The sequence below is a fragment of the Narcine bancroftii genome, chromosome 9 (assembly GCF_036971445.1).
Source record: "Narcine bancroftii isolate sNarBan1 chromosome 9, sNarBan1.hap1, whole genome shotgun sequence".
Lineage (NCBI taxonomy): Eukaryota > Metazoa > Chordata > Chondrichthyes > Torpediniformes > Narcinidae > Narcine > Narcine bancroftii.
Window position 1 is genome coordinate 96,466,488 of NC_091477.1, and position 21,815 is coordinate 96,488,302.

The 21,815-nt window shown below is 40.9% G+C and overlaps 1 protein-coding gene across 5 annotated transcripts in view; it reads right to left on the reverse strand.

The window, feature by feature from the left end:
* The window catches only part of tbl1xr1a (TBL1X/Y related 1a), a 145,456-nt gene that overhangs the window by 50,840 nt on the left and 72,801 nt on the right, over nt 1-21,815 (reverse strand). The window lies entirely within an intron of this gene.

Sequence of the window (21,815 nt, forward strand, 5' to 3'; positions counted from 1 at the left end):
CCTTTGGCCAATGAGTCCACACTGACCATCAACTATCTACTTCTAACCCTAACCTACCAAGATCTTCCAGTCTAGATCTTCTAAAATGTCTGCCTTCTTCCACAAATGTGGCTTACCTTTCCTCACCATCAATTCAACCCTCACCCAGATGTCATCCATTTCCTGTTCGTCTGTCCTTGCCCCCATACACAACAAACAGAATCTCCCTTATCCTCACCTCACCCCACTAGTCTCCGCATCCAACATATTATCCTCCGGAATTTCCCGCACTTACAACAGGATCCCACTACCAGGCATATCTTCCCCACTCCTTCCCATTAATTAACCCCATCCTCAAATTTCATCAGTAAACCACACATTAAAAACAATTTACAGTGCCAATTAACCAAACTTTTTTTTTGGGATACAGAGGAATATAGAAATTTTACAGAGGAAGCAGTGGTCAGGATTGGATCCAGGTCACTGGGGGTGTGAGGCATCATTTCTACCTGCTTTGCCACTGTGTGCTGCCTCCATAATTTTGCCAGCTGAAGATGCTGAACCTAAAGGCGGCTAAAAAAGCAACTTCAATAGTTTAACAAAATGAAACTGCTGGCTGTTTCAAAGGGCAAAAATTATGTGGAGTACACCATTCGATGTATCAGAGAGTGAAATAGCAAAAGGATGAATGGTAAGGCCAATTAATGTAGAATATTTGGAATTTCAAAAAGCATTTAATATAGTGCTATCCAAAAAACTTATTACAAAACATAAAGGGTGGCATGGTTAGCGAAGCAGTTAGTTCGAATTTAATGCCATGCCTGAGTGGGTTTCCTCTGGGTGCTCTGGTTTCCCTCCATCTTTCAAAAGTACAGGCAATGTAGGTTAATTGGGGCATTTGGGCAGCATGAGGTCGTAGGCCAGAAGGGCCTGGTTCTGAGCTGTATGTACAGTATGTGTAAACCACAATGTTAGTAGAGGAAGTTACGGGGTGGATATATTAACTTGGAAAACAGCCATGTAAAACAAACTGTTTTAGGATTGGTTGACTACAAAAAAAATGTTTAAAAAGATACCAACTTAATGAGATTCTACTCTTACTAGAAGTAAACCATGGACTTCATGATGTGACAAACCTATAACCATGATTTTTCTGAGATTAGGTCCAGCTTTAAATGCAAGTTCCTAGAGCTTGAGTCCACTTTCAATACACCATGTAAAAAAAATGACAGTTTACTACAAATATCTGTGAATTAAGGTCTAATCTAATGGTATGAGATGTTGAATTCTTAACAGCTTAACCCTAATGTTTAATAGCCAGATTCCATTAATACCCTCTTGATAGAAACATTCATTATCCTAGGGTTTTATCCAAGAATCATCCTTGTGTTCATTCTTCTGTGATAATGTTAGGAGACTAGCACATTACCTTCTCCATCAACTGAAATTATCCGATCAATGGGATTACTACATATATCAAAAACAAGAAAACTGTGTCTGTGAAATTGAGCAACAAAAGAAATTACCTTAATTGCCAGATTTAGAATGGCGAGAAATTGTAGAATACATCAAAGAAATGATATGGTAAGAACAAAGAAGGGAAAAACAAACGAGATCAGAGATATAGAGAAATACATAGTTCTCAATGTAAGAAAACAAGAAATTCTAGATTAATAGCATTGCTCTCTTGCCCAAGTGCATTGATGATGTACAAGTTGCTCTAAAATGTTCAACTTCATTTAGGTAATGTTAAAATTTATATTAGCTTTCATTCTGCACCACAAATCACTTCAGGCAACCATCAATCTGCACATTCAATAAACATCATTCTCACTAGTGTATTTAACATACTAGTATGAATATTTGAAGGTTGCACGTTATATATTGTATCATTGAAGCATTATATTTTTGCAATTCAAAACCTTGTATACTTTTTCTTTCCACACTCATAGATATTAAACAATAAGCATAATCATGCTGGCTGTGGCATTCAGCCACTCATTCTTCCCTTGGAAGAACTGGAAGTCTGAGGCAACTGAATAACAAACATCATCTGCACTTGGTTCTACTACTCCAACATTCAATTTAATAGTAGAATTCAACTATCAAGTCCACTTGATTGCTGTACATTGTCCGGAGATGTGGCAAATATGCGTAAATAGTTATTGTGCTAGAAATACTGTTCAAGAATGATAACACCCAGGCTGCAACAAGGGAAAATAACACATTTTCCAATATGTAGTCCACAGTCAATTACAGAATATTCACACACTTTTTAATCACTTTATAACAATACAGGTGATTTATAGTCATGTTGCATAAAAATTACTTTTCTGTGCTTTTTTTAAAAATTATTTTTATTGAGTTTTATCATACAACCATACATTATAAATCCATAAAAATTAAATATATTATACATTTGGATTGGTATCATATAGAAATAATAATACATGGACTCATATTCCAATCTAAACATAAAGGGAATAGTAAAAAAGAAAAGGTAGATTACTAAGATCTAACCCCATCCACCAACCAAGGTTGAAATTGGTATTCAAGCAGACTTGAAATCGAGCAACAGCCTTCGGAGATCTGACGAAATATGCCCATTTACTGCATCCCCACTGTCTTATTAAAAGAGATCTTAATCTTCCTAACATTATGTCTGTTTTTTCCAAACTTAGAAAGGACATAATATCCAGTAACCATTATCTATGGCTGGGTAGAAAGTCCTCTTTCTATTTAAGCAATATTCCTCTTCTAGCCAGTAATGTAGAAAATGCCATGACCTGTTTTTGGTTAGATGTTAAATACACATTTACATCACTGGAGAAACCAAACATTTCAATCAACAGATATGGTTCTAGATCAATCCCAAAATTGGCCAAAAATGTTCTGAAAAAAGCTGTCGATATTAGACTAAATTAGGACAAAACCAAAACAGAGTATTTAAATTCAAGAGCTCCATCTATCATAATTGAAACACAATCAAAATGGATTGCCTGACATTACACAAGTCGCGAAATTTGGTGTTTGCAGCAGCTTCGTAGAGCAAACATACACATTACATGTATGACATCACTATAAAAAATAAAATAAAAATAATAACAACAATAACAGTGGACGAAAAGTCAGGCAGTATCTTTGGTTCATTGATTATTCAGGAATCTGATGGCAATGGGGAAGAAGCTGTCCTTGTGCCGCTGAGTCCTCATCTTTCGGCTCCTGTACCTTTTCCCTGATGGTGGCAGAGTGAAGAGGGCATGGCCTGGGTGGTTGGAGTCTTTGAGGACAGAGGTTGCTTTTTGAAGACACCGCCTCATATAGATGTCCTCGATAGAGTGAAGTCTGGTGCCTGTGATGTCGCAAGCTGAGTTAACAGTTTTTTACTAGTCCTGAGAGTTGGAGACTCCATACCAGGGAGTGATGCAATCAGCTAGAATGGTCTCTACAGTACACCTGTAAAAGTTTCTGAAAATCTTTAATGAGATACCGAATCTCCTCGGACACCTCACAAAGTATAGCCGTTGGCAAGCCTTCTTTGTGACTGTATCCACATGGAAGCTCCAAGTCAGATCCTCGGAGATGTTGACACCGAGGAATTTAAAGTTCTTGACCCTCTTCACTACTAAGCCCTTGATGAGGACTGGGTTGTGTTCCCCTGACTTCCTCCTGAACTCCACAATCATCTCCTTGGTTTCGCTGATGTTGTGCGCAAGGGTTTTGTCGTTACACCATTCAATGAGCTGATCTATCTCCCTCCTGTTCGCTTCCTCATGGCGGTTTGTGATTCTGCTGACAACTGTGTGTCATCGGCAAACTTGTAGATGGCATTGGAATTGTGCCTGGCCATACAGTCGTGGGTGTATAGTGAGTAGAGCGGTGGGCTAAACACACATCTTGGTGTGTTCCTGTATTGATAATCAGTGAGGAGGACACATTTCCAATCATACTGTCTGTGGTCTTCCAATGAGAAAGTCAAGGATCCAGTTGCCTAGCGGGGTACAGAGGCCTAGAGTTTCTTAAGCAGTATTGAAGGAATAATGGTATTGAAGACTGAGCTGTATTCTATGAAGAGCTGCTGTATGTATGAATTGCATTTTCGAGGTGATTCAGAGCCAAGTGGAGAGACAATGATATTGCATCTGCTATAGAGCGATTGTGATGATAGGCGAATTGCAGTGAATCCAGATCTTTACTTAGGTACGAGTTAATTCTGGTCATGACCAGCCTCTCGAAGCATTTTATCACAGTAGAAGTTAGTGCTACTGGGCAAGAGTCCTTGAGGCATCCCACGCTATTCTTATTGGGTTCCAGGATGAATTATGTACTTTTGAAGCTGGTGGGAACTTCTGACTCCCTCAGTGAGAGGTTGAAAAATGTCTGTGCACACTCCGGCTAGTTGGTTGGTTCAGATTTTTAATGCCCTGACAGGTATACCATCAGGGCCTGATGCCGTGCGAGGGTTCAGATGTCCCCCTCAGAGATAGGTATCACAAGGTCCTGTCTTTTCAGAGATTCTAGTAGGCATAGTTTGGCTCTTCTTCTCAAAGCGGGTATAGAAGGTGTTCAGCTCATCAGGTAGTGAAGCATCACAGCCATCTATAGTATTCGCCATCGCTTTGTAGACTGCAATAGGCCTGCACACCATGCCACAGTTGGCATGTATCTATCTCTAGCTTCCTCCGGAATTGCCACTTTGCTTCGCAGGTTGTACCTGGAGTTCTTGTAAAGATCTCGATCCCTGCACTATAACATCCTTGTTCTTGCCCTCAGCAGGGGGTCGATTCTCTTGTTCATCCAGGGCTTCCGGTTGGGGAACACCCGGTATTTGTGCATGGGCAGATACTCATCCACGCAGTCTTGATGAAGTCAGTGACACGTTGCATATTCGTTCAATTCTATCGATGACTTCTTGAATATGTTCCAGTCCACTGATTCAAAGCATCATGTAGACACTCCTCCTCCTCTCTCGATCATACCTTCACTGTCTTCACCACTAGTACTGTGGTCTTCAGTCTCTGCCTGTACATTGAAAGTAAAAGTATAGCCAGGTGATCAGACTGTCGAAGTGCAGTTGTGGTATGGCTTGGTGTACGTTTTTCATGGCGGTGTAGCAGTGATCAAGTGTGACGGTTTTCTTGGTCTCGCATGTGACGTGTTGGTGGTAGCTTGTCAGAGACTTCTTCAGGTTGGCCTGATAGACATCTGGATGTGCAGTCTCATGGCTGTTTATCACAGAGCTCAGTCCCTCCAATGCCAGCCTGACATAAGCCTGGCGCAGAATGTACACTGCAACCAGGATGATGGTGGTGAACTCCCTTGGCAAGTAGAATGGGCGACACTTGATCGCCAGATGTTCCAGGTCGGGGGTAGCAGGACTGGGACATGACCATCATGTCTGTGCAACACGATGAATTGATGATGACACAAACGTCACCTCCCTTGGTTTTTCCAGACGCTGGTGTTCGATCAGCGTGATGGAGGGTGTAGCGCTTGGGCTGCAGCGCCAAGTCTGGAATGTCACATTTAGCCATATTTCCATAAAGCACATCACGTAGCACTCCTGATGTCTCTCCGATGTTGAAGTCTGGCTTGGGGTTCATCAGTTTGTTCTCTAAGGACTGTACATTGGCCAGGAGAATGGTAGGGAGTGGAAGCCTCAGGCCCCGGTATCTCAGCTTGACTTGTAATTCCCCTCTGTGTCCACGTGGTCGGGCCTTCTTTGCCTGATGCATGGGCCTGCTGCTAGAGTTGTTGTTGTACCTGCTGGAGCTGTTTAAAGGTCCAGAGTTGTTGAACCTATTTGAGCTGTTTAAAACTCTGAAGTTGTTGTTGTAAAATGCAGTTGCTGTTGTACTTACGTGAGCTGTTTAAAGGTCCCTCCGCCCAACAGAGATTGCCCATTTTACCAATTCCAAGTGATCTTAGGATCTCCATGCTGTACGGTAAATTTATGCCAATGTACATTTTGTGCTGCAAGTCCAGGCCATCAAAAACACATAACATTGTGAAAAAGATATCTGTTGAATCCAAAACTCATCAACAGTGAGAGTAAAACTAGAAGTAAAGCCAAGTTCACAAATTATCGATAACCATCTGACTTGATATTGCACAACATCAAGATAACATCAAGGTAACTACTTCCACACAGTGGGTGCTGTCAATTTATGCTTTTCTTAATTTCCTCAAAGCAGAATAAGTTCAGAGTAATTTTTGCACATAGGATTTTTAAAACACTGAAATGATCCTTTACAGAAATGTATTTCAACAGTGAACAATCACTTGGGCTTCATTTTCATTTTTTTTTTAATTAATTTAAATTTATATATACAGCACAGCCACAGGTCATTTTGGCCCACGAGTCTGTGCCACCCAATTTACAACCAATTAACCTACACACCCGCTACATTTTGAATGGTGGGAGGAAACCAGAGCCTCCCAGGAAAAACACACAGACATGGGGAGAACGTACAAACTCCTTACAGACAGTGCGGATTCAAACCCCAGTCCTGATCGCTGGCGCTGTAAAGGTGTTACGCTGTTAACCAACCGTGCTGCCCTTGTTAAAATTACCAGTTAAACACACAGAGAAATATTGATCATCTAATTCCTGCAATATAGCTGAAGAGTTGCAAATGAACACATGGATACCATTAGCAATGAATGTGACATTCTCTCCACTAAGAGTTCGTTTCCAGTCAGTACATCCCTCAAGCAATCTCTCTTTATATGTACCATTCTTCAACAGTTGGCTCAAAGGAACAACCTTTACTGAATTCACTATCTAGAAACTAAAAATAAAATCTTATTACAATACACCTAAATGAAAAGTCATTGTAGCATTTAGAATGAACTATCATTGGTTATTTAGAATGAACTATCATTGGTTATTTAGAATGAACTATCATTGGTTATTTAGAATGAACTATCATTGGTTATTTAGAATGAACTATCATTGGTTATTTAGAATGAACTATCATTGGTTATTTAGAATGAACTATCATTGGTTATTTAGAATGAACTATCATTGGTTATTTAGAATGAACTATCATTGGTTATTTAGAATGAACTATCATTGGTTATTTAGAATGAACTATCATTGGTTATTTAGAATGAACTATCATTGGTTATTTAGAATGAACTATCATTGGTTATTTAGAATGAACTATCATTGGTTATTTAGAATGAACTATCATTGGTTATTTAGAATGAACTATCATTGGTTATTTAGAATGAACTATCATTGGTTATTATGATAAATTCTAGTTGCTTGTGATTCATAGAGTTATTACTAACAATGAGCATTACTATTTACTGGCAACATGAACCAAATGAAAAGCTGTAATGAGTTGTCATTAAGTGGTTAAAACACAAATGTACTTGAGAAAAAAATGGCGGCACGACCAGAGCTGGGTTAATTGCTATTAGTGTTGACCCAGGACAGCAGAGACAAAGCACAGCTCCATGGTATCCTCCTGGCCAGTCTTAATGTCAACTGCTCAATACAGATTTTAAATGGCTTGTTAAAGGAGCCGACGGTACTTTTTAAAAAATCCTACAAAGATGGGTTATGTGCCCAAGATGGTGGCACCCATGCTGGGCAGTGCACGATGAGAGGTGGCAGACTCCAGGAGAGCAGCAGAGCTGGGAACCAGAAATAGAGAGAGAAGTGGTTCCCCCTCCCACCCCCACCCCCAATTGAATGAAAAAGCATTGGAGATGACACTACAGGACAGTGACCACAGCAGGAGCTCACCAGCTGAAGAACCCACACAAGCTGCAGGCTTCTGGAGACTGGCTCATTGGAATCACTTCTCAGAACAGAGATTCAAGGGTGCTAAGGGCACCAATGGCTCTCAATGATGGGCCTCTTGAATGCTTGGATCTGGAGCTTGGGTTGCCGATGGTTTCGAGTCTATGCAGCGACGGGTGTGCTGGAGGCATCGTCAGCTCGCCCCTAGCCAGCCACTTGTAGCAACAGCACATTTATGGTGAGAAGGGAAGAGGAGGTTGTGCAACCAACTCGAGGGAGGATCTGATTTGGCTTCTTTGAGCTGCGTGCGAAGGATTTAGGGAGGTTGGTTCAGCAATATGAGGGCGGAGAATATCCGCCTTTACAGTGGCAAATTCTTTTCTCTATAAAAGGGTCTTCAGTCTCTGGTGGGTACCCTCCTTTTCTTCTCTTTCTTCTTTTGTTAAGGGCACCAGGCAGAGGCAATAAAAGGAACCTTTGAAGAATGGCCAGAACTGTACTTAAAATTGTAAGTTCTCTGTGAGGATGTTAGAAAACACGGGAGAAAGGGCTGTAAACTAAATCAGTGAATGATAAACAATGCACATTTGTGCCAGTTCATCTGTATGACACCTTGAAAACATCAAAGTCACCTCAGGAAATCTGCAGCTACCAAAGTGTGCTATTCGGCAGGAGGCCATTCATGGAATGCATTAGTTTCAAAACCAATGAAACGCATACTGTTATAATTCAAAATGGTACATTCAATCTTGGCCAACAAATTATTATGAAAGAATATATTCTTGAATATAATGCTATTAAAGGATATAAATGCGACAGTTTGGATATCCAAAAACTGGACAATTATGAAAATATTCTATATTAAATTAAATTAATATGAATTTATTGCCCAAATACTATTTCAACTTTGTCCTGGTCCTCAGCTGTGCCACTTTGTTACTGAAGCATTGCTAGTTAGCAAAACTTCCCTGACCCTTGATGACACACAAACACAGCCACTTCTGTGATTTCCTGTTTCTTTTTTCTTCTGCAATCATGCCAAAAAGGCTAGTATTAAGGGCAAAACCATAAAAGTAAACATAATTTGTCTACTATTGGTTAAGTACAACAAAACTTTTTTTCCTGCCAAAGGCAAATGTGTACATTGTGAAAAATTCAAGGAAATCCAGCATGGTACGAGTCCTAAGGGTGTGAGATTTTGAACAACGAGCCTAGAGATGACATCTACAATTACTTAAATCAGGAGGGAACAAGAGAAAGGTCTTGCAGGAGACAGCAGCAGGGTACGCATGAGACAGTCAGTAGAGAAAAAAAAATTGCTTTCATGCAAATAAATGCATAGAACCATAGAATTGTGCAATTTTGATTCTGCACCTTCCAGATTCTTCTTTAGAATATTATATGTATAGCTTAGATTCTTTAGAATTTTTTCTACAAATCAATTTCTGTTCACGGCAATCCCTCAAATATTAAAGTTCAATTTCCCAACTTTGCTTTCTCACCAATGAATCTTTGGGGTATGTACTTTTCAGAAACCTTTTTTTTTTGCGAATTTGAAGTTCCGCACATTTTTTGTGTATAGCAATACATTCCCAAAACCCATTCTGAAAAAGGCAATGAAATGGGGCTGGAGTGTGTTATTCAAATAATTATCCAACAGATCAGACATGAAACTACTTTGAACAAAGGATGATCTACGTGCTTGCTCCTGGAGGGTGAACTGACCTGGCAGGTTAAAAGTCCTTTCAAAGTCAAGTTAATGTTATTGTACTGTACAAGTACAACCCGACGAAACAGCCCGACGAAACAGCGTTCTCCTGACCTCAGTGCAAAAATGACATCATTTCACGCCAGCTTTCGAATGTGTTCCTTTTCCATTGAACTCTGTCCCAGTAAATTCCTGGGACAGAGTGCCAGTTGAAAAAGAGCTTGTGATGCAGTCAGCCTGGATGTTCTCAATAGAGCTTCTATAGAAGGTTGATAATGGTGGCCAGTAACCTTGCCCGCTTCCGTGCAGTCGCTGTTACGCCTTCCTGACAAGTGAAGAGATGTTGAGTGTCCACGACAGGTCACTAGTTAAGTGAACTCCAAGGAACTGGTGCTCTCCATTTACTCTACTACAGGGTTGTTGATGTGTAGCGGAGGATAGTTGTTCCTGGTCCTCCTGAAGTCCATGATCATCTCCTTCATCTTGTCCACATTGAGACTCAAGTTGTTCCTCTCGCTCCATTTCACAAGATTTTCCACTTCTTCTCATTAGTGTGACTCATCACTGTTGGTAGGGCCAATTACTGCTGTGTCATCTGCAAACTTGATGATGCTGTTGGAGCTGGAGCTGGTGATACAGTCATGAGTCAGTAGCATGAACAGGAGCAAGCTGAGCATACAGCCTGAGGTGTGCTAGTGCTCAGCTTTGGTGCTCCACATTATGCTAACGACCCAGACAGACTGGTCTTTCCATTAGGAAATCCAGGATCCAGTTACAGAGAGCCTCTGGAGTATGACCATATTAAACACCAAGATGAAGTCAATGATCGGCAGCCTGGAATATGAAGCATCATTTTCAGGTGGATCAAGATGGAGTGAAGTGACAAGGCTATAGCATCAACTGTGAAAAGGTTTCTTCTGTGGCAAATTGAAGTGGGTCCAGCATCTCTGGGGGGTGCACTTTGATGCATGCCATCACCACCAGTTACTCGAAGCATTTCATAATGGTGGAGATCAGTGTCACAGGGTGGTAGTCATTGAGGACTGATATTGTCACCCTCTTGGGTGACTTGGATGGTGGCTGTTCCCATATCAATCAAGGTTGGTCCACCCACCTAACTATTAAATGGATACACACTTTGCCACTGGCTCCCTTAATCACCTTCCCCATCTTGGGCATACCTGAGCTGACTCCTACAGCTAGATGCTGCATAAAGTCCAACCTGTAGAGCAACTGTCTCTCCCCCCCCACCCCACCCCCCACCGAGGACAAACCCCAGCTCCACTCCAGGTTGCAACCCATGGACAATGCTGGAAAGTCAGTGGTAAGGTGTGTGCTGATGCAGGGTGGGTGGCTATAGCTGGTGCATGCTTGTTGGACTGCTTGTAACATATTTGTGATCGTGATGCCGTGTCTGGGATAACATAACAGAGGGGCGGTGGGTATCGATTTTACACTTTTTTTTTTACAGATAACAGCATCCATATATATAAAATATATGCCTCTTTGGTGGGTTAAATGTTGTCATAGGATAGGTCGGCTAAATATTACCTCGAACGTTTTAAGAAAAGTTTTGTGTTTACATTTGCAGCAGATTCCCAATGTCACTTTTTCTCTTAATTTTGGCAGTTTTTTGACTGTTAACTCAATTACAAATTGTATTTTCTTGAACATTGAGAATCAGAATGTTTCCTTTTAAATACAACTTTATAACAAACTTCACAAATAATATTCACAACACAAATGACATTATATTGTTCTCAAATTTTTTTTGAATCAGGAGTTATTGTCATGAACAAGTCGTGAAATTCGGTGTTTTCCCAGCGGCATCTCAGTGTAAACATACATATTTAAATCCTCTTACGACATTATCTGTACTATATAAAAAATAATAGAATAATAACAGTAATGGTGAACAAAAAGTAAGGGAGCGTCTTTGGTTCATTAATACTCAGGAATCTGAAGGCAGCAGGGCCAAGCTGTCCTTGTGCTGCTGAGGGCTCGTCTTTAGGCTCCTGTACATTTTCCCCAATGGTAGCAGTGTGAAAAGGGCATGGCCTGGGTGGTTGGGGTCTTTGAGGATAGAGGCTGCTTTTTTAAGACACCGCCTCATGTAGATGTCCTTGATGGAGGGAAGTCTGGTGTCTGTGATGTCTAGGCAAAGTTTACAATTCTGGAGTTTATTCTTGACCTGAGAGTTGGTGCCTCCATACCAGGCAATGATGCAACCAGCCAGAATGCTCTCCACAGTACACCTGTAGAAGTTTACGGGAGTCTTCAGTGACATACCGAACTGCATCAGAGACCTCACAGCCAGGAATTTGAAGTTCTTGACCCTCTCCATTACTGAGCCCTCAATGAGGACTGGGTTGTATTCCCCTGACTTCCTCCTGAAGTCCACAATCATCTCTTTGGTTTTGTTGATGTTGAGCACAAGGTTGTTGTTGTTACACCATTCAACGAGCTGATCTATCTCCTTCCTGTACGCTTTCTCATTGCCGAAGTAGTTGGCAAAATTTCCCAAAAGTAGAGACATTGGTTGATATTGGAATTTTAAAACTCTGAGGAAAGCATTTCTGCACATTGACAAAAATGGCCATTTAGTATGACACAACTTCAATATCCATTTCTAAGGATCATTTTTCTTTAATTATCATGAATGTTTCTCATTTTAAGGGTTTAGATCATCAGTTATCCATATAATTCAAGCAGGAGTTACAAGCTACAAAAAAAATCACACAAGTTTCAAAAGTACCACTTTTGTTGGAAGCTTCCTCAATTTAATTGATTCTACAGAGCTGCACAGTTAGTGGTTAGGGTGATGCTATTACAGCACTTGTGACTCAGATTCGAATCAAGTCCTCTCAGTAAGGAGTTTGTACGTTCTCCCCGTGTTTGCATGGATTTTCCCCGGGTGCTCCGTCCGGTTTCCTCCCACCCTCCAAAACATATGGGGTTGTAGGTTTATATGGGTATAATTTGACAGCATGGGTTTAAATTGCTAGAATCAGCTTCTACGATGGTGTAAATAAATGTTTTAAATGTTAAAATAAATTCTTATGATTAATAGATTCAGTATCAGGCTTGGGACTTTAAAACATATAGAAAAGGTACTGAACTATCATTAAAAGTATCTCGTAATCAAATGTATCAAAGGAAAAACTTCAAATTATAGTATCTTCAAATTATAGTTTTGTTGAAAGGTACACCTAATTAGCTCCAAGTTACTTCAGAATAACTTAATGAGCTCACTCGACTTGCAATCCAGTTCCACACTGGACCACAGGTGATCCCCTGCTTTAGTATCATGTTCCCAGAAAACTATCCAGGTTGCAATTTGCCCCAAAATTACCCCAAACTCCTTTTCCCATGGGATGTTTTTCCTTACACCATTTTAATTACCAATGATAACATTAGGCAGGGACGGGGGATAGGGAATTACAGACAAGGCTCTTGTGAAAAATTTGCACTTTTGCTCATTCAATATTGTGGTGCAGTTTGTGGATTAATGTTACCACATCCACTAGATTGGCAGCCAAAGCTGAATCCTGCCTTTTCGGTGCCCTCTCCTGTTCAAGGTCAAGCAAAGAGATATCTCCGATGACAGCACTGCTGTGCTCGTCATCTGCAAGAATTTTTCTCAGGGATTGAAAAAGGGTTTAGAAATTGGCAATAGCATAGATATGGATGGGATTTGAGGATCAAGGTTCATGGAAGAAAGCTGGTGTAAAGGGTCGTTATGGTAATGAGTTAAAATGTTGTGATTTAGTCAAGGAATTTTTCTTGAAGGATTCACAACTACTACAGTTTTCCACAATGCAACATGTCAGAGAAACTGCTTCACAAATGAAGAGTGTTACAGTGTCACTCTGAGATGGCTGTTCACATGATCTCGGATTGGACAGAGCATGACAAAAGATTGATTTGGCTGTGACTGCCAGCCCAATTGATGCAGAAGCATTATATTCAATTCTTAAAGCCCCAGTACTGAGTTATGATAAAAGGAAAAACTTACAAAATTTATTTGGTCGCATTTTATTTCACCTCTACAAAATCCGTAAGAACAAATTTTGTTCTGTATCTCACGTTTTTTGGTAGTGATCTGTGAATTCCCATATAACCTTAACACAAAGGTCTCCTTTTATTTTACTGGTATGTTTGCATGTATCCATCCAGTCAGTTATCACCTCAAATGGTGCAAATACTGATTTCTGTAAGCACAGAATCTATAAAAAATCTTCAGAGAAAAAAAAACATCTGGACTATTGCAATCTTAGGCAGTTATTTTCAATACATAATTTCCCAAAGGTATAAGCAATAATGCAAGGGTTCTCTTTTGCATCAAGTTCTACACACATCTATGCACAATTTGATAACACACACACACGAAAGCATTATTTCTAACACAGATGGTAACACAAGGAAAATAAGCCATGCTCCTTAAGTCGAGAAGGCAAAGATGTGGATTAGGTAACAGGTCCACTGATACAGCATCAGAGTTGGCTGATATTCTTTGGCTTGGCTTCGCGGACGAAGATTTATGGAGGGGTAAATGTCCACGTCAGCTGCAGGCTCGTTAGTGCCTGACAAGTCCGATGCGGGACAGGCAGACACGGTTGCAGCGGTTGCAGGGGAAAATTGGTTGGTTGGGGTTGGGTTTTACCTCCTTTGTCTTTTGTCAGTGAGGTGGGCTCTGCGGTCTTCTTCAAAGGAGGTTGCTGTCTGCCGAACGGTGAGGCGCCAAGATGTACAGTTTGAGGCGATATCAGCCCACTGGCGGTGGTCAATGTGGCAGGCACCAAGAGATTTCTTTAGGCAGTCCTTGTACCTCTTCTTTGGTGCACCTCTGTCACGGTGGCCAGTGGAGAGCTCGCCATATAACACGATTTTGGGAAGGCAATGGTCCTCCATTCTGGAGACGTGACCCACCCAGCGCAGCTGGATCTTCAGCAGCGTGGACTCGATGCTGTCGACCTCTGCCATCTCGAGTACTTCGATGTTAGGGATGAAGGCGCTCCAATTAATGTTGAGGATGGAGCGGAGACAACGCTGGTGGAAGCGTTCTAGGAGCCGTAGGTGATGCCGGTAGAGGACCCATGATTCGGAGCCGAACAGGAGTGTGGGTATGACAACGGCTCTGTATACGCTTATCTTTGTGAGGTTTTTCAGTTGGTTGTTTTTCCAGACTCTTTTGTGTAGTCTTCCAAAGGCGCTATTTGCCTTGGCGAGTCTGTTGTCTATCTCATTGTCGATCCTTGCATCTGATGAAATGGTGCAGCTGAGATAGGTAAACTGGTTGACCGTTTTGAGTTTTGTGTGCCCGATGGAGATGTGGGGGTCTGGTAGTCAAGGTGGGGAACTGGCTGATGGAGGACCTCCGTTTTCTTCAGGCTGACTTCCAGGCCAAACATTACAACAATGGAAAAAGGCAATCCTAAATTATGCTGTTGTTATACCTTGCAAAGTTCATCTCTTGATTAGATAAAATGCAGAGATTGATGCACTGCCATTTTCAATTTCAGGTGATTGACAATAAGAAAAGCCGATTCAATGTCTAGGAAACAAACTCCAATGCAATTATTTCAGTAAACCCAACATTTAATTATGGGGAATATTTTTTTCTAGATATGTGATATTGGATGAGTAGTCAAATTTAGAAATATTGGAGGGATGAAGTCATCACAATGTGATACAGATGGGCATTGTCAACATGCAAATGAAAAATGATCCATGTTTTTGAGTGATGTTATCAAAAGGTAATTTCAAATGAGAAACTAGAAAGGATCCAGATTCAATTATTGAGAATCACCAGAGGGAACAATACATTTGCAGGAAAAGAACACAATACAAATTTAAAGCTACAACTGGATACTGAAGAGTACAGACTCGCCCAGCTAAATAGCAAAAATGCATAAAGAATTACTAGGTATCATTCATGCTCATGACATCCACTGTAAATCCCAAGGTACAGCTTCAAGATATTCATTTTAGAATGGTCCATCCTAAATGTTATAACCAGTAAAGTCCTATGCTTTGCGGGTTATAAACTTGTGCTGCTCCCATTCTAGGAACTGTTAAAACGAATGCTAGCCGAGCTTCCACTGCTGGCTGAAACTGTATTACTTTGGGGTTTTTTTTAAGATTAAGAACCAAACACATTAACACTGGCCCATTTTGTGCTTCTCACTTAATGCATGGACTCAAGGTTTTGTGTGTTTGCACAGCTTAGAACTATGCCAAACATTAGCCCCCTTCAAAAGAGGAATGTGTAGCCATTAATCTAGTCAGGGACTGCCAGAATCCCAATTTAAATACCACATTAAAATCATCGTGCATAAAGAAAGGACACTTGTGTCAGTAAATTTTTTTTTTTATTATTTTCCTTTCAATTGCATTCTTAATAAAAAAAAGCAAGTCCCAAACTCCCTAATGCTGCCTAAATTTTATATTTTTTAATATGTGTTGTTTAACTGTAATCCATGAACCAGCCTAAGTCAATTTAAGACCACTGCTCATGACAACTGTCCAGATGAAGTCAATGGAGCACCGGAACTGCCACTTCTTATCAAATTAAATTGCTTTTGAAATGAACCAACTAAGCATGAAGAAATGTTCAGACAGATTGAACAGAGTACATGACTGGAAGCCAAAATGAGACAGAATGATCTTTCCTTGTTCCAAAAAAGTCAAAATGCACATTATAAAGCATAAACTATTATTTTTTTAATTGTTGAGATGTTATTTTGATTTTGGGAATAAACACAGCTCAAAGGGAGTTACTGCTTTTTTAAAGAAATATTTCATCATTAAGACTTGGAGAAGTGTCCCCCAATTCAGTCACAAATAATAATTTTAAAATCTTGAAAGGTTTTCTACAGCTTCATTAACAATTACTTCAAAGAATAGAAGCACAAATTGCTGAATAAATGAGCAGCAAATATTGAATCACTATCCAGCAGCAAAAATTCAAATTTCATCATGGTTGCTAAAGCAATTAACTTCCAAGAAGTAAATAGATGGAAAAGATTTGGCCCAAACACAGGCAAATGGAACTAGCATGGGTAAACAACCTGGTGGACAAGGACATTGGGCCAAAGGGCTGCTTCCTTGCTGTAAAGTGATGGCTACGTATCTAGATCTGTATTAAAACTAGTCACAGGAATCCATCTGAATTCCCAATTTTTTTTTAGGGAAGGCAATCTGTCACCTTTCCCTGCACTGGCCATTATCTAACTTCAAAACCAACAATATGGTTGCATTTTTATTGCCTACTTTGCTCAGGGCAATTCAGGAGGTTTGATCATTGCTGACAATGTCAGCGAACTCTCCAGTCAACGGACAAAATAAACAAAAAAAAAGGATGATATGATCATTCTGTACAATTCATAATGAAATCCCCCTAATCTTACATAATGCCAGAGAGGAAGTCTCCATGAATCCCTGAATTAATGTGCAGACAAGTGTGGGGAAACCATGATTTCAGAGATCTGGTTGGTGAACATGTAATCGCCTTGACAGACAAGTAGCAAGTAATGTTCATGAAAACAAGTCTCTCTACCACCCACACATCACACTCCCTTCCTCGGCCCACAGACAGGATATTTTTATGTTCCAAAGGCTGCCTCTTTAAACAGCAAAATTCACATTTTGTTTTAAATTCACATTTGCAAGCATGGTCCATTCACAATTTATTTATTTTCCGTGGACAGTTCTGATGTGTCAGTTACTTAGTACAATTTGAACAACAGCAGCAAAGGTCAACCACTGTAACCAGAAACTATCATTCTGCCACTGATGAGATCCTCAGCATTCATATAACCATTTACAGAGCGGAAACAGGCCATGTTGGCTTCATTATTACTTGGCGGTAAATGGTTGTTGTGAAATCATGTACCTCATTTAACACTGGCCCTTTTTACACTGGGATGACCCTACTTTGCACCAGTGAAATTCCTGGGAATTCAGGATTTCTTGGGCCTTTCGCACCACAGTCCAAATTTCCAGGAATTTGCCCTCCCTCACAATTTAGGGGAGGTCCCAACCCCAACCAATGATGCGTTATGCACTCAGAGGAATAAAAGTCCAACCCCCGTCTGTTGGTCGCTCGCCCACTGGCTCCCTCCATCCCCTTCCCCCCCCCCTTCCCCGCTCCCCCCCACCCTGGCCACCTGTCATCTGCCCACCCCCTCCCCAGCACTTCTGGCGACTTCACTTTCCATAATCCCTCACTTGGCTGGAACTGCTCCGGGAAATCCAGCTGTGTGCAGGATCATGATTAAAGAGGACGGCCATTCATCTTGCATTGAGCTGCCGTCACGACATGCTGAAGCAGCCTGCTGCTGTCATGAGATGACCCCTGCTTGGCTATTTGCTTTTTCACACCACTAGGAGAATGTGGTCCGGGAAAATTTTCCGGAGCTGCAGCCCGACCTTCGAGGTAGGGCCACAGACCCATTTAAAGTTCCCAGGCCAACCTTTTCACACTGCAGGTTCACAGGAGGGTTCCCGGGAAAATTTCTCGGGAATCTTCATTTTACACTGAGGTGTGAAAAAGCCTACTCAGCCAGTGTTTCCAAGAGTGTTTCCAAGAAAGTGAACATTAATTCATTCAGTGCTAAAAGGAGTCATTGTAGAATTATATAGAGAGATGTGATTGACAACACTGCTATGTCTGGAACCTGGTATAAACCCCTGTCTCAGTGCTGCTGTGGCAAGAACTTATTTGGCATTTCCTTCTGCTTGGTGTTCTTACAACAATGATTAACCCATGATTCAAATGAAGAAACTGCCTGTAATGGCTGGTGGTAAGGGAGCAAAGTGGTTACTCACCTGGGGTTTGGGCAACTTTCTGGCCAGCTACTTTCGTGTGAACCATTGCTGGGTAATGGCAGTGGCTGCTCAGCGGGTCGAGAAATTGCTCAGATTCCATGGAGTTAAATAAGAAGTCTACAGATGCGGGAATACTGGAGTAACAAAGTGCTCTGAGAACTAGGTGGATCAGGCAGCATCCATGGAAAGCAATTCAGATTAAAGATTTTCAGGCCTAAAATTCAACGGGGTATTGCTTCTTGTAGATGCTGTCTAATCCACTGAGTTCCTCCAGCATTTTGTTCGTTACCCAGATCGCACGTTCTCTTTCATCATTTCTTATTGAATGTTATGGAAGCTTCCCACAATTGAGCTCATTAACAAAAATATCTCCCAGCAGGGGAGAGCTGTGCAGCTAAATTAAGGGTGGGGGTGACAGCAGTACTGATCACCTCCAAAAGGAGTTGATGAGAGAATCCGCAAGATCCAGGCATTCCATCAACATTTAATGCCAGGAGTAGTTGCTGGAAACAGATGCAGCTACAGTAGTAGTGTTTTAAGAGGCTTCTGAATAGACATAAATACGTAGGGAATAGATGGATATTTATGCGAAAGCAGCAGAGTTTTAGTTTAACTTGAGCAACATGTTCATTGCAGACAAGGGCCTATTCTTGATGAAGCCACAGGTATTGCCTCTCTTAGGCAGCCCCGCATCCTACATCTCTGCATTGCCCAGCTGCACCACTTGCCCCAATTGAGCCAACAGTAGTCCTTTCCAGTGCTTCCGCATAACTCAATTCATTGTTGTACAGGCAAACGTCTCAAGTACTATTGCATTATGTCCAATGCGTGCATTATGGCCAAAGAATGAGATTAAGAATCAGCACCATTGCCATTCCAGTTACTATTTCAGTTCAGATTGCAGAGTTATGGTTGGAGTACATATATGGCATCACATACAAACCTGAAATTCTTTTTCTTGCGGGTGAGGCAGAATTACTTATTGGTAGTACAAAAAACTGTACAAAATATACACATCTAATAAATAAAGAAATGTAAACAAATTGACTATGCAAAACAGAAGAAAAAAAGAATCAATAAAGTGCAAAAGTAAGAGTCCTTAAATGAGTCCCTGATTGAGTTTATTGTTGAGAATTCTTATGGTGGAGGGCTAGCAGCTGTTCCTGAATCTGGTGATGAGAGCCTTGCGGCACCTTTACCTCTTCCCTGATGGCAGCATTGAGAATAAAGCGTGTGCTGGGTGGTCTGGATCCTTGATGACTGCTGCTCATCTCATTACATCAAAGGACACATGAATCCCATGAAAGGTTCCTGAGCAAGTAGTACTCGAAGTATAATTAGCAAATCCTCTCTCTGGATTGCTTTGGCACTGTTTTATATCAAACAAACCTGGTCCCATGGACTAGTTCTGACAAATCTAACTCACCCATTATGAAGAAATGAAAAAACTGATGGTACTGAAATCTTGAGCAAACAATGGAGGAACTAAACATGTCAGGCAGTTTCCCATGAGTCAACTTTTGGATCGGGTCCATTAATCAAAACTTAGTAGTAGAATTAGGTGATAATCAAGTAGATTATGGAGAAAAAAATATGGACCTCGATACTACAGTAATGGGTTTGCCATTAGGATCAACTTTAGTAACGTAAATGCAATATAACACAAATGGATACCAGTATGTGAATGCCTTAATTCAACAAACAAGCAGGCAAAAGTAGAATTTGGACAATTTCATTCTTTAAATATTTCCCTTGGGATAATTTGTCAACTACTAGTACGAAAAAATCTATCAATCCATTTTTTCTTTAATCTGTTAAAATGACTAGCAGAACTCTGAAGTATATATCCAAAATAAACAAAGTACATCAAAATTCAATTTATGAAGGAAATCTTTTCCAAGACAATTTTCAGCCAATGAACACCAAATTAGAAAAGCACTAATCAACTATTTAAATTATTTGTGACAGGGTGCAAAAGAAAGCATATAGGATGTGTGTGTTTATCAGCTGTGGAATAAAAGAGCAGAGACATCATGTTACAATTTTATACATTTGTCAGGCCACACCTGGAATTCTGTGTGCAGTTCTGGTCACTGCTGTACAGAAAGGATTTGATTGTGGTGGTGAAAGTGTAGAGATTCAACAAGATGCCGTTTGGATTGGAGCTGGACTGGCTCAAAAGTGGCTGAACAGGTACCAGGTATTAGACCAAGATGCAAGGGAATGCCAAAGGTGCTGAAGGGGTCCTGATCATCTCGAGGGTTCAGATCTGGAGCTCAGGTTGCCAGTAAGTAGTTTGGGCTAGACTCTGTGTGGCTGCAGAAACGCTGGAGGAGAATCTATGGACACTCAGTGACTGGGGGGGGGGGGGGGGGGCTCTCTTTTGCTTATCTTTCTTTGACTCTAAGAGGCGCATCAGGCAATTTCTGACAATGGCAAATCTGTCTGCCTTACCGCAGGCAAAAGCTATTTTGTGTAATATGATACTGTTTTATTACATGACAATATATTGAATCTTAAAGGGAAACTGGATTTGTTTTCCCTAGAGCAGAGAAGGTTGAAGTGTGACCTGACAGAAGGTAAACAAAATGATGAGGAGATAGATAACAAGAGCAACACATATTCTGCTGCTGGAGTTCAGTAGTCGAACAACGTCAATGGAATAAAAAGGAATTGTCAACGTTGCGAGCCAGAACCCTTCATCAGGATTGAGAACACAGTCAATAAATGGTATATGAGGACAGAGTGAGAGGACCCAGTAAGAGATGATGCACCACCAAATTAAAGGATAGTTTCTTCCCTGCCCTCATGAGATTTCTGGATGACCCCACAGTAGTAGAGTTTTGTTGTCTTTGCTCTGTACACTATGATCTCCCTAACCTCGTTCTTCTGTATTCTGCTACATCTGCTTGCCAATGTATAGTTAGTTAGCTGATAATAAATGTGACGCTGCTGTTCATGCTGCTAGCTCATCAGTTAAGGCCAGGCTCAGCTCCAACAATCTTCAAGGTTTTGGATGACAATGGCAGTTGGCCTCATCGGCAACAATAATGAGTGAGCTTATAGAGAGGAGGTTGACTGGCTTGTACAGTGGTGCAAGAGCAACAACCAGAATTTCAACATGGACAAGACAAAGGAGATGATTGTGGACTTCAGGAAGACGATGGACCATTCCCTATTACCTATCATTAGCTCTGTCGAAAAGAGAGTGTTGAGCGCAAAGTGTCCATTTAAAGGACAAGCCACAATACCTCTTAATTAGACAGGAAGGTGCAGAAAGGCCTACACTCCTAAGGAAGTCATGGAGGGTAAGGCTACAGGTCACCATCCAAATAATGTTCTACACGAACAGAATACACCATGTCCTGGCTAACTGCATCATAGAATGGTATAGTATGGTAGTTGCATAGCATCAGATCGGAAGTCAGTACAGAGAGTGATTAAAATTGATGAGAAGATAACTGGGGGTCTCCCTTCCCTCTATCAAAGATATATACAGAGCAGTACTTAAAGAGGGCTCAGAGAATCATTGAGCACATTTACCAT